The sequence below is a fragment of the Aquila chrysaetos genome, chromosome 11 (genome assembly GCF_900496995.4).
Source record: "Aquila chrysaetos chrysaetos chromosome 11, bAquChr1.4, whole genome shotgun sequence".
In the NCBI taxonomy this organism is placed as follows: Eukaryota; Metazoa; Chordata; class Aves; order Accipitriformes; family Accipitridae; genus Aquila; species Aquila chrysaetos.
Genome location: NC_044014.1, coordinates 31455244 through 31469401, shown reverse-complemented (window position 1 = coordinate 31469401; position 14158 = coordinate 31455244). Strand labels below are relative to the sequence as shown.

The 14158-nt window shown below is 39.3% G+C and overlaps 1 protein-coding gene across 5 annotated transcripts in view; it reads left to right on the top strand.

Annotated features, from left to right (window-relative positions):
* The window catches only part of BMPR1A (bone morphogenetic protein receptor type 1A), an 86222-nt gene that overhangs the window by 25671 nt on the left and 46393 nt on the right, over positions 1-14158 (top strand). The window contains exons 1-2 of one of the 5 annotated variants that reach the window (XM_030031026.2): positions 4603-4627; positions 5252-5372. The exons of 3 other annotated variants lie outside the window; for them this stretch is intronic. The gene's annotated coding sequence lies outside the window, so the exon portion shown is untranslated. Of the gene's footprint in view, positions 1-4602; positions 4628-5251; positions 5373-8372; positions 8487-14158 lie in introns of those variants that run through there. One more of the 5 variants, XM_030031025.2, reaches the window with a different exon arrangement.

Here is a 14158-nt window from a genome sequence, read left to right as displayed (position 1 = left end):
CTGCTTTGATCAAGATTTAGTTGCATTGCTTAGATCTTTCAAATTCTGATTTCTTTTTAAATATAAAGAGCTGTAAGCTTGTTATTGAGTTGTTGTGTGGTTTTGTTTAAATATACTCAAATATTTGTTCTATTTTAGTTTTGAGAATATACTAATGTGAGAAGGAATGTGCAAGAGTACTGCTTTTATTCAGCAGAACTTCTGTTTAAACATATTAATTTATTTCTGCTCACTTCAGTAACTTTTATTGTTTTATCTTGTGACTCTTCTAGAGCCAGCAGAATCAAGTCAGACTTTCTAATCTTCCTTGTGTGCTTGAAAGCTGTTTCCTGACTTGCAGTCGTGTATACTTCGATAAATCACTTGCAGTAAATGCAGGGACATATCTGGGATATATACTATCTTTTGCAGAATCTTCCACAGTTCATGCAATCCCAAGAAAGTAACCCTTTTTTGGCCCTGGGTTGAGTTGGTAGGGCTGATAGTTAGGAAAGCTGTGTACTTCTATGGGGCAATGTGAAAGATACTCCTATAAATGGAGCCTGCTGCTGCATGGCTGTGTAATTCTGTGTCAATTTTAGTGATTTTCAAAGCTACTTATAAAAAGGTGGAAGATTGTTTCATCCTTCCTAACATTCTGTGTTGTTTCTATAAGGAAGGGGCTACATAAATAACATTTCTTAATGTTCTTTTGCATTTTAAAAACATTGTAATATTGAACTTGTTCTTTCTTGGCTTTGTAAGACGTAATCTTACAAATTTTAAATACATAACCTGTACATTTTTCCCGCAATTGTTTGTTCCAACAATTGCATTTCAGATTTGAACAAGCAAAAGTGGTCATGATAGTGTGTATATATCTCTTCCTTTTATAACCTTGTTTAATTATATGGTATATATATGGGAGTTTTAATTGATGTACATTGCTGTAAAAAGAAAACGGAGACAAAATGTAAATAACCAATCCTTTATAAAACACTTCAGGAAAAACTGACTTTTTTCTGTTGTTAACTTTCAATTTGCTCTTGGATAGCCTTTCACCTTTCTTCACCTGAATAAGGAAGCTGCTACCCTGAACTGGGATTCTTTTCTATTTTCAGTGAATACTGTAGGAAACTATCCAGTGTTGAAATCTATCAGTACTCGCAAGTCTCTTGCATTCTTGTCAAACAGGGAATGCTGAAGTTCCAATAAGTCATTACTGGGCTGAAATTTTTTTCTGCAAGGAGTAAGGAAATTCAATGGCTTTCTAGTTTGGTGGGAATGATGTTATGCTGAAAAGGCCTACCTGAAGACTGACGCTTCAGTTGCATTGTTATTATCTATTTAAAGTATGAAAGTATTCCAAGGAATGCTCCTGTTGGTGAGGTTTGCAAGTCATATGCAAGTTTGTCACTTGAGCGTACACCTCGATGAGGCTGAATTTCTTTAGAGCCCAAGACATATTCATCTGCAGTTGGGCCCTTTTCTCTGAATCTTTGGGTAGTGCTAAGTATAGTCTGTGTTCTGTGTTATAGAAGATTAAAACACAGAAACATATGAGATAAGATAATCCGACAACCTTATATGGAAGTCTTTGTTGCCTCCCCCTAAATTTCACAGTTTTGATTGCTATTTTATACACAGTTCCATAAGTTGCTTAGGAGGAGGAGGCAGCTGCTCTATAGGCTAGGATAGTAGGTTAAAATATTTAGCTGCAGTTTTGCCTGTACAATTTTATAAAATAGATGTCATGCATCTGAAGTGTTAAATCAGCTGGGGTTCATATAGAACTTTGGTAGCTTCTTTATAGGCTATGCTAATGTTAAACATTTTGCTGGTTCTTTTATTTCTGTATTAACCCTGGTACTTGCTTGACAGTTCAATAGAATCCAGATGATTCTCAGTGTAGAGAGGGACAGAGGTTACCTGTATATTTGAACTCCTTTTTGCATTTTTCCTTGGTTAAAATAAGAATTTTATTCACTTACTTGGTTAGGAGATGAAATACCTAAGTTAAGGGAACATGCAAAGACGCTCTTGTTTTCCTTTCTCTTGAATATCCCAGAAAATAATAATGGAGCAGCAATTACTTAGGGTAATTAATAATTTAAAGTGTCTCTGTAAAATTTATTTTAGCTTTTTGTTAAAAGATACACATTACAGGGTGTAATAATGTATACATCTGAAATAGCTCTACTTTCATCTTTTTTCAAAGTTAGTTTGTTTGGAGTTTTTTTAAAGTTTAAGTATCGTTAATTAGCAACAAATGGGACAGTGCTGGAAAGATAAAAGATCTCTCTGTGATGGGTCATGCTCTGTGCAATGGAACTTTGTCTCCGCTAAATTCAAAGTGGTCCTGTACCTGGGGAGCTCTGCTTGGTTAGTTTGAGCGGATGTGTGTGTGGTGTTTTCAGGTTTGAGGAATTTTACTTGAGATTGTTCTCTGTTCATGGACTTCAGGGCAAAAGCAAACCCATATAAATGCCTACTCCAGTGTGCCGTAAATGCATTTAACTGTAATATATCCAGTATGCCTTTAGCAGTCTTCTCGCAATGGAGAATCCACTGCAGTCATGGGTAAATCAGTCTATAATTGATAAGTCCTTAAAGTGTATTTCCTGTTTAAATTTAGATGAGATTCAAATGTCAGCTGTTGGCTCTTGTGCCTCCACTAAATAGAAAAAGCTGCAAGTGTCAGAGGGGTTTGTTTTGTCTTTTTCTTTCCTTTTTTTTGTTAGAAGTCCCATTAAAGCGACAATGGCAAGTATCTTAAGTTTCTTGCAGCAGGGCAAGCTTTCCAGAACTAAAATAAACATGAAATTTTAAAAAATGTTACTGAACAATGTCACTATCACAAATGTACATATTTCCCTGATGGTGTGTCTCAATGTTGGTGGAAAAGCTTTTATATTATTCCTTATGCCACTCTGGAAAACAAAGTGAAGTCTAACCTACTTTCTCTACCTCCCAAGAATAAAACAACTTCTTGGCTGGAGTGTATTTTGCTACAAAGCATGTATTAAAAATACATGGTCATACTTCAGGAGTCTTCTCCTGCCCCAAGTATGCTTAATTGGCTAAGGAACAATTTATGCTTGTTTTCTCCCTTTTGCCCCTTCTTCCATGAGCCTTGTGCTCATCTCTCTAAAGTGACATGTGTTTAGCAAATGCCGCAGAGGATGATCACTTGTACTCATCAGGTCTATCTTGGAACACTTGTAGGATGGTGCTTTAACTTCTATATTAGTATATTAAAATGTGTCTGAAGGAAAATGTCTGTCAGTTAAGTTTGTTAGCATACGTCAGCATTGTCAGAGTGGTTAAAGGTACATACGTGCAGAATACCACGTGTGTCGGAGTTCTCAGCAGACTTAAGCAGATGGGTGCTTTTTAGCTTGGGTGGTAGCACACCTCTGGTGCCTGTAGAGCTTTGTTGACAAAAACCTCTCCCTGGCTGAAGAAGATATGGATTTAATTTAGCCATTCTTTTTAAAGTCCTTTTTTTCAGGATACCGTCCATCTTTTACAGAAGGTGGTTTTGCTATATAAAATGAACCTGTTCCCAGGCAGTTAACCGGGAGAGATCTGTATTGTTTTCTGTAAGTGGCCTGTCACTAGTATTTACTACTATTGTTTTTCATTGTGGGTTTTAAAAAAAACCCCAAACTTAGTTTTCTTTCAGATCCTTGATGAGGGCACCAGTAGTCCTGTGTATTTGGAGAGGAGAATTTGAGATGAGATGAACTGGAATGCTTTACCGTTACTTCTGAATATATAAATTGGTAGGAAATGCGAGAGGCCAGATTAGATATTTAGATAACTATACAGCATGTCCAAGAACTTGGTGCTGAGTTTTCCTGCCCTGTGTTTGTCTGAACCCTTCAGGTAATTCTGTATGTAGTATTTTTTTTGTCTCAAATCTGTCATTAGAAATCTTAGGTCGATTTGAAAGGGTCCGTGACTTGGTGGCCAAAGAACTACAGGCAGTATAGCATTCTAGCGTTCTGAATGTATAATTGTTAGACTTAATAACTGAAATGGCTGAGGATTTTTGAGCAGCTTAGTCTCAACACTGAACTACCCATGTGTATTACTTCCTACACGATGCAGCTGTGCCTTACTCTAACCTGTTCACCTCAGCTGGAGCAGAAGTTGAGGCTGTGGTAGCCTGAATTTAGGCTTGCAAATCGAGTTCTGTATCATCATGCAATTGGTAAGGATGGAAATCCTTTTTACAGTCATATCTTCTGAGATCCTAATAAGTTAAAGGATACTTCAGCAATATCCAGTTTGCTTTATTACTTGGGATTTTTCTTCTAATTCCCCTAATTCATTTTTTTCTGAAATAACAATGTTTGAAGACATTTCAGGGACCAAGTATGCAGGAATAAGTCCCTAGTGCAAACTTCTTAATAAAGGACTTCTGATTCCATAATTATAGCTTGCTTTTGAGTTGTTATATATATTTTTCTAACATGTAACCTCTTCAGCAAAAAAAGATGGCTTGTGTTTTGTGGTGATGGGACTAACAGTTGTCTGAATAACAAATCAGTCTTATTGTATCAAGAAGAGTACTACCCTGTTTTTTTGAACAGATGAAGGAAAGTTCAGTCTACTTGATCAGATACCATTGAACACTATCAAGGTAGTTTCATACGGTTTTCTGGATTATAGAGCATTCTTTCTCACTTTTCCTTATATATAGAAGGGGGTTTTTGTACCATTGCATTACAAAAATGGTGAAACTTTTAGTTCTGTATCTTCTCTGCCAAAGACTTACAGTTGTTTCTGTAATATCAGTTAATTGTGGAAAGCTGGAACATCCCTTTAGATAACCATGTGGAACATTGTGCATTAGAAGAATATCAGATTATGACTTTCTGAAGTTTTATCCAAAAAGATCTAATGTATAGACCATGGAAATATCTAAATTTTAGATACTACACTTGGACCAAATGAATTCTGAAGTTGTCTAGAACAATTTGAAATATTTTTATATGCCTTTTTTTTTGTTATACAGTATTGTATAGTTATTGACTTTAAAGAGAGCAGGAGACTGGATATAATGTCTTTTATCTTTAGCTAAAAGCTGTTGTCTGCAAAAGACTCCTGTGGTTGGTTGTCTCTTCTAAAGACTTTTTTGGGGAGTTTGGTTATTCTCCAAATGTCCTATCACTATTTCACAGAAATGAGGTTGTATTCTGGGGAGTATGGATGGGCCTACTGGGAACCAAGCTTTATGTATTTATATTTATATATCCTTATACAGATGATTGTCAACAGCTGGAATCTCCAAAGGATGCACAGATCTTTTGCAGCATTCTAAGCCGCCACATCTGCTTCCTATTTGAGCATCCTTATTGTAGTCAGTTTTTCCCAAAGCAGTATTGGTAAGTCATAACTAGGCAGAAGGAAAACACTTTGCAATACATTTTAATAAAATTCTAGTGTTGATTAAACTATGACTAATCAGTTATAGAAAATAAAGTATGCATTGTAGTGCTTTTATCACTAGGGATTACATCAATTTCGGGTTTAGTGTATAACGACAAGCGCTTTTCTCTACGTTCTTGATATGATGCATGCTGCATGAATTTCATCTAAATGTACCTCCCTTGCTTTTGTAGTCACTGCCAATTTTAAGATTTAATGATGGTTGACCGATTCTTTCATTTCACTTTACAATAGTGGAAACAAATGCAAATTTTAAGGTTTATATGTTTTAGCAGAACTTAAACAGATTTTATTGAGCAAGGCAAGAATTCTGTGCTTTTGTGCCTCGAATGCCAATAGGATTTTGGTTTTGGTACAGGCCATTTTATAGAATATGTGCATTTTTGTAGTTCCAGGGGAAAAAAAAAAGTTAACTCTGTCTCTGTGCCAGCTACTAACTTCTGGACCTTAAGGTTTCCATATTCTTTTTGAATAGTTCTTATCACTGACAACTAAAATACGTGATGACTGACCTTCAACAGTTTTCTGTCTGTCAGATCCAATAGGGGAATGCATTCATACTTTGAGTGTTCTGTTGTGAAAGACCAAGTTATGACAGAGACATAGGTGTTTATTTTGCTTTTGCGAAGGAATGCTTTTGAGCTAATAAGTGATTTTACAATTTTTAGAAGAACATTAATTGTAAGGATACTTAGTACTTGAAGTCTGTTTAAACTGCCAAAAATGTCTAGATATGTTTGTATTCTCATATCTGAATGAAAAAGTAATTTTTTGAGCTCCAGCATATGTTGTGTTGGTTCCTCCAGAAGTGTTATTTTACTCTCTTGAATGTTAGGGTGTAGTCCACATCATTTTCTGTAGAAAAACTTACGTGCCCAACAAGTCTGCTCATGGTGAAGGCCTTTAACCATTTGGGGGGGCGTATCTGACATGTCTCCTGATTGCCTTAAAGGTGCTGTCACGTTTCCATGTGTTCAGAGCTGTTGAGGTGATGGCACTGACTTAGTGGGTGGCTGAAGGCAGTGGTCTCCTTGGAAAGGTTTTCTCATTCCCAACTATGTGTTCTGTCACCTCTGTTCCTTGTCAGAAGTTACCAGCCCCACAAGCTGTGTTTAATATAATTCTGCATGGCTATGTGTATTGGGTTTGCATGGCAAGGTTTTGGTAGTGGGGGGGCTACAGGGGTGGCTTCTGGGAGAAGCTGCTAGAAGCTTCCCCCATGTCTGACAGAGCCAATGCCAGCCGGCTCCAAGACAGACCTGCTGCTGGCCAAGGCCGAGCCCATCAGCGACGGTGGTAGTGCCTCTGGGATAACATATTTAAGAAGGGGAAAAAAGTTGCTGTGGGAGAGAAACTGCAGCTGGAGAGAGAGTGAAGATGTGAGAGAAACAACCCTGCAGACCCCCAGGTCAGTGAAGAAGGAGGGGGAGGAGATGCTCCAGGCGCCGGAGCAGAGATTCCCCTGCGGCCCGTGGGGAAGACCATGGTGAGGCAGGCTGTCCCCCTGCAGCCCAGGGAGGTCCACGGTGGAGCAGATCTCCACCTGCAGCCCGGGGAGGACCCCACGCCGGAGCAGGTGGGTGCCCGAAGGAGGCTGTGACCCCGTGGGAAGCCCGCGCTGGAACAGAATCCTGGCAGGACCTGCGGATCTGTGGAGAGAGGAGCCCACGCTGGAGCAGGTTTGCTGGCAGGACTTGTGACCCCATGGGGGACCCACGCTGGAGCAGTGTGCTCCTGCAGGACTGCATGCCGTGGAAGGGACCCACACTGCAGCAGTTCATGAAGAACTGCAGCCCGTGGGAAGTTGGAGAAGTTCATGGAGAACTGTCTCCCATGGGAGGGACCCCACGCTGGAGCAGGGGAAGAGTGTGATGAGTCCTCCCCCTGAGGAGGAAGGAGCAGCAGAGACAACATGTGATGAACTGTCCCCAGCCCCCATTCCCTGTCCCCCTGCGCTGCTGGGGGGGGGAGGTGGAGAATTCAGGAGTGAAGCTGTACCTGGGAAGAAGGGAGGGGTGGGGGAAAAGGTGTTTTAAGATTTGGTTTTATTTCTCATTATCCTACTCTGGTTTTGTTGGTAACAAAGCTAATTTCCCCAAGTCAAGTCTGTTTTGCCTGTGATGGTAATTGGTTGAGTGATCTCTCCCTGTCCTTATCTCAATCCATGAGCCTCTTGTTACATTTTCTCTCCCCTGTCCTGTTGAGGGAGGGGAGTGATAGAGCAGCTTTGGTGGGCACCTGGCATCCAGCCAGGGTCAGCCCACCACACTGTGGTTCAATTTAAAGATGAAAGAAACCAGATATTAATCCTACACACGCACACAGAGGTATAAGTCAATGTGATAGAACATTAGTGCAGTTTTGGAATCACGTTTGCTCTGTAGTATTTTGATAGTGCCCAAGTCCATGGGATTTTAAAGTTGTGGCAGAACTTCTTTTTTTTTTTTTTTTTTTTTTTTTAAATCAAAGGGTTACTGAAAATGTTTCTCACAGTTTGAATTACTCTGTAAAAGACAAATTGAAGAAATACTTGACCTTTTGCAGGAATCTTAGAGGGGGGGAGAAGAGGATCACCTATCAAAATGAGGTCTAATACAAGCTGCGGCACAGGCAGAAGCTAGATTTCATTGGCTCTTTTGTCAGAGAGAAATTGAAGTCTGGGCAACATTCCCAGGATCGGCATTATGATAAGAATGCACGCCTCTGGGTCTGTGTGCCAAGTGATCAAATTTTATTGTTGCTTCCATCCACGCAAGGCAACCTATTAGCCAGGTGGCGAGTAGGGCCCAGCAAGGGTCTGAAGCGTGCTGGGAAAGTTGACTATGAAATTTGCCTGATGGCTAAACAGCATGGAGCCAGGTATTTTTTGATAAATTTATTGAAACTCAGGAAGGCTTGTGAGGTCCATGGTATCACAACTAGCCTTATGTTTTCAGGGTTGTCAAATGCAGAAGACTTGTTAATCGTGGGGCCAGTCTGTCTTCAGTATCCTGAGAGGAAGTTCAGATTGTGGATGGAGGAGCTTTGGGTTGAGTACCTCCAAAGTTCAGGTAAAACAGCTGAGTTTCAGATCTCTCTTGAAAAGCAAAAGTACTTGTTAGAGAACTGGTTTGGATACTTGGAGAGCTGTGGGATATGATGAAAGGAGGAGCTGCACAGCAAAAGCTTTAGCCCAGTTGTTTTTTTGACAAAGCTTGGCAAGTCAGATTCTGACTTGACCTCTCCACACTGAATGAACTGTCTGGCTTTGATGCGTCACCAGTGCTGCAGGCTGATGGGATTGCCTTTGAGGGTGGCCTGCTATATATCCGCTTTTTTTTAACAGCGAGCTGTTGTCACATTCCCTTTAGCCCCAAAGTGTGGAGAGTCAGCTGATTTTTCAGATACTGGCTCATTGGACAAAGAACATTTAAGACAACTGAGACGAATACTGCCTCTTCACTGGGAGTGCAGAGCCTGCTCTCACAGCACAGCAGGCTGTGGAGTCCTTCAGATGACTCCAGATGATGTAGCTAGGTATGCCAAAATAAAATATTCAGGATACCCTCTAAGAAATCAGGAGGCTTAAACTCTCGCTACTATAGGAAATTATATCTGCCAGGGCAAAGTAAAAGCCTGATGGAATTTTCTGGCCCTACGGCTGAGGCAGACTTTCATTATGGGTCAAAGGAGGTTTATGTCTGGATTCTTATGGCCCCAGTAATGAATTCCTTGTGTCACTAGATGCTGTGGAGAGTATGGTGTGTTGTGATTTATGGAGATTCATGTCATTCTGGAAAATGCATCCTGCCTATCTCTCCGGTACTGCACAGTCAAGAACTTATTTGGGTTCTAATACTTCCGGATATGCCCTGGGGCAATGATTTTTCAGGAGCTTGATAGTGTAGAACACTTTCTCTTATACCTCAGCAGGAAGCTCAGATGATGAAAACAGAAATGTGTAACAAGGGGAGGGAGAGTGCCTAGCCGTGAAGCAGTATGTTGGTTCTTCACATATTACCTGTTCAGGGCGTCTTCTGTGTCTGTGTGAGCTTGCTTGGTTGTAAGGCCTCAGAAGAAAAAGCTCAGCTTGTTCTAGGGTGCAGATTCTTTCCTTCTATGTAAAGGGACCAAATGATGTGACATGTGAAGAGTCCTCTGATACCTCCTGAGTAGACAAGTTCTTTAAGAACCTGGAAGAGCAACTGTCTCTGTTCTGCAAAAACATTCATGAAATAAATAAAAATTCTGTCTTGGTAAGAAGAAGGTTGCATGCCTCTGATAGAGAAGAAATTTTTCCTAAAAAGAGGGAGACCTGACTTAAAGAAAAGCAGCTGACTTTTTTTTTTAATTGTACAGATTTGTTTTGTATCTTCTGTCAGACTGTAAATGAAAGGTGAATCAAGACATTTTGCATTAGTGGCAGCAGCACTCATTATTCTACCTGCCTGCACAAACAACCAGCCAGGTTAGATTAGTACTTAAATTGACCAGTTGATGCTGTATTATCTGGAAGTGATATCTTACTTTCATCAAACTATTCCAAGGTAGTGTTTCTGAAGTTCTGTAAACCTCCCCACAAATGATTACAAATTTTTTCTGCCGTAAAGGATCCATGCAGTAATCAAAGACAACAAAATCTAGGCTTTCCAAGAACAACCTGGAAGTGCTGGAAAGATCAGTGGTATCCTGAAGTTATTTGAGAGTCTTGACCAGATATACAGAAAGGCCAAACCACTGTAATACTGATGTGAAGAACAGTATGACGTGATGTGCTAGAATATTGTATTATTCCTTGCATTTTAATAACTTGCAAGAATAAATTGGTGATTGTTTATTAAAACTCAAGGGAATGTAGACATAAAATTAATTCTTAAAATAGCTTTCATGTAGGTATATTTTTACTTAAGCGATTTTGAATGATTTTGAACTAGCTTGCCTCAAGTATTGGATAAATGTGCTTGAAACATATTTTAGGCTGTTATTTCTCATCTTACTACCTGGAAAACTTGGTGTCCAGAGGCTGGAAAGCGATATGCTTGTTCAGCCAGTTAATTTTATTTCATATAATGGTCCCATTGAATTTAGAAGGGCTGTTTGTTCAATGAGATGTTCTTGCTCATACACCTAACTGTTTGACAGACAAAACTACCAAGCCCCAAATGTGCCACAGGTGGTATGATGTTTGCTTTTCCCAGTGTACTGTGGGGTTTTTCTCACATGTAAATTTGTTGAAAAGGTTTTCCTTAAGAAATTCATATCCTTGGACATGAACTTTGAAGTAAGATTTGGAAATTTGGTATGGCTGCTTTCCCTTTAAAATTCCACTCAAATTTCACAGCTATAGTAGATTTCTAAAAGCAGTATACTCAGTATTTTTCAAACTTTCTAGCTTACGGCAACTCTGGCTAAATTTTCTAGTGACAGTCATGAGACTGTTAACTGAAACATCTTCTAGGCTGCCGTCTGGGCCTGCAATGCATTTTCTTTGTGCATAGATTTCTAACAAAAAGCCTTTTGTTTAGGACTATAGTTTACCTGAAAACAAATAATTTTGCTTATGAAACCTCTCCCGTCTATGGTTAATATTAATATTAGCTGGCCGTGAACTCTCTGACACTGCATACAGACACGTGTTGCTAGCACCACCTGCTTTTCTCCTTCTCCCCTTTGCTCCCACCCCAATTCTCAGATGCTGAAGGTTATTGCCCCTGTTATTTTCTGTCTGAAGTGTTTGTCTGTTATCACCCTACCCATGTCTGTGACACGATCAGAATTTACAGGAACTTTAAAACAAGTTCTGTTTCATAAATTGGAGTAAAGGTATGATTAGCTGAACAGCTAACCCTGCAGAAGTGAAGCGCTGGAGGCCGGAGGAAGTAAAAAGAGCAGGAAAGAAGTAACTGGAAGCTGGAGTGAATGGTGAAGTATTTAACCCATAGTCCAATGAGTTCTTGTATGATCATGTACTTAATTGCAATTGAATAGCTTTTAACTGTTACGTTACTTTAATTAAAGTTACTTTCCAAACTTATGTTCCTTAAATACATATAATTTTGCATTTAAAATGCACACTTGAGTTAGAGATGTCTAATCACAGAAAGATTTGCCATTTGCACCCTTTTGTTTCTAAAAACTGTGGTAAGTCAATTTTCATTTAAAGGTAAAGCCCTTCTGAGCATCTTGTCTTCTGCAGTTGCAGATTTCCCATGCCAGCCTTTCCTGTCTGTTTCTGGGCTAAAAGCTGCAATGCTTATTCAGCTATAGATTTGTCAGGGTACTGCATGTTTATAGCCATATCAGGAATGCCCTTCATCTACCTCTGGTGCCTTATCCTGCTGTAAAATTTCTAATTCACACTGAATTGGTTTTTGGGTTTTTTTTAAATTCAAAATAAAGGGCAATTTTCAAATTTTGGCCTATTTCCCCAATGGTAACAAGTAACAAGATGCTTTCAGGAGGAAGAGATAATTTAAGATAGATAATTTAAGATAGATAAAGTAATTGGGCTGAAAACTGGTGAGGCAGTTGGGGCAAAGGGGGAATGAACTGGAGGAACAGAGTGCAGGGGGAGTCAAGTGCCGTGAACATTTTTTGCTTCAAAAGAGGAGAAGGGTGAGGAAATGAGTTGGATGTGGCCCTGGAGCTGGAGGAACTGGAGGTACTGCAAAGGGAAGGAGGATCTAGAGATAAGTGGGAAGACAAGAAAAAGGAATCCACGGTACAGTTTCCTCCTCTAGGTGAGTCAGTCTGACTTGAGTTTTGCCCACTGCAAGTCCCCGCTGTCTGTCTGTACTGCTCATGGCTGTTGGCTCCTGCCCTCTGCCCTGCGCTAGCAGGGTAGCCCTTTCCCCCCCACACACAGAATGAGGCTTAGATCAGCTCAGCTTAGATATTCTGACTGTTCCTTGGGACCTGCCAATGGCAGAAAATTTACAGTTCTCTGGATCTAACTCAGTAATTGGTGTATTAATGTAATTCAGATTTTTCTTTTTCCAGATTGGGTCCTGATATTTCTGAGTTAATAGTATATGAAGATCCCAAATTTAATCTTAAAACTTAGAAAAATTCCCAGATAGATCTGGAATTAATATGTAACTAGTGACAAGCACTGTGAGGGTCTGTACTTTTGAATTTGTTTGTGCTTCTTGTAGTCATTATAGTAGACCAAGTTCTAATAAAGTGGAGTTGTGCAAATAATTTATTCAGTAGTTTTATTTTCTTCTTGATACCCCTTCTCTGGAAGATACCATCAGGAATGACACTAAACTTTTTTAAAAACTAATCCATTAATAATTATGCATGTTGGATAACTGTATAAAATAAATATTTAAGTCAATGGATTTTTATAAAACTAAGTATGTTCTTAAGTACATCTCATGCTGATGAAGACATGGAAGAAATAGTAACATAGTGATGTCACTCGCATAAATTAATAATTACCATTAACTTCAGTTCCACCTCTGACGGAGGTTTTGTAGTACCCCTTTTAAAAAAGGGAGAGATGAATTTGGAACTGACACAAAAATTCAGTAAGTCATAAAAGAGGCTGTGTCCATATTACCAAGCAGTGTGGTGTAATAGGATCAGATCTGTCAGGTGCTGAGAACCTGGCATCCATGCTATACAGGTTGTGAGAGTTTTATTTCAAGCTGGTCCTCATTTGATTCTGTGGCTGAATTCCTGTTAGTGGTTGGAGCGTATAGAATGCACACCTGAAGCTCATTCTCTGACCTAGTTTTATTCAAAAGAAATCTGCTTCATGTACTTGGAGGCTGCTTTGCAATGTAAAGCAAAGCAAGGAAAATAGGGTTGTTTGGGAGATTGACTTCAAAAGCGCAGTCTTGATTTGAATTAAAATGCTAATGTAGACATATCTAGAGTTGTGCAGGTCAGGAAGTTCACTAAAATAATTTTGTTTGCTAAGAGAGCTTGGATATCGGATACATGGGAGTGGGATCAGGAAATGCAATGAATGCTTACAAAAATTAACAGTTACTAAGAATTTCATCGATTTGGGAGTTTGCAAAAAATATCAAGAGGACATCATTTTAAAAACAAAACAAAAAAGACCAGCATTGTTCAGAAATGTCTTTACCCTTGTAAAGCGGCCTCTTTAAATAATACAAAGAGGACTTTGCATAAATCAGATACTAGATACAGGGGGATTGGAGGTATTGTAAAAACAGAAAACACACCATCCTTTTCCTGTTTATAGTTGTTTCTTTTGGAGTCCAACAGAAGATGAACTCAAGTTCCTTGATTATAGAGAAAGAGATGGATATATTTTTCAGATTCTTTACAAGCTTACTTTAAAAAAGAGAAAACAATCTCCACAAATACTCTTGCATGGCAAGAATGTTTTTTCACTTTTACCATGGAAGAAATAACAGTCAAGTGTCAGCCTGTCTGCTCAGTGGAGACAGTTGTCTTTAAGAACTGGTGCTATCTGATATTCAGGATGGTTTCAGGTTACCATTTTACACAAATTTATTATTTATTACCAAGACTATTAAACCTCAGTGTGTGAGGAACAGTGCTTATAAATTGACATGGGGACAGAAGTAGTCTGACCTTGTAATGGTAAAGGTCTTTATGGTGCTTAGAAAGGAAAAGAGAAGGAAAGTGGGTGCTGAAACTCTTCCTCTGTTGGAAATCATGCAGGCACATGGTTTGTCCAGCCCTATTCCCAGTACTGTTGGCCTTGGCATTCAAAAATAACTCATTAAATCTCTACACTGTA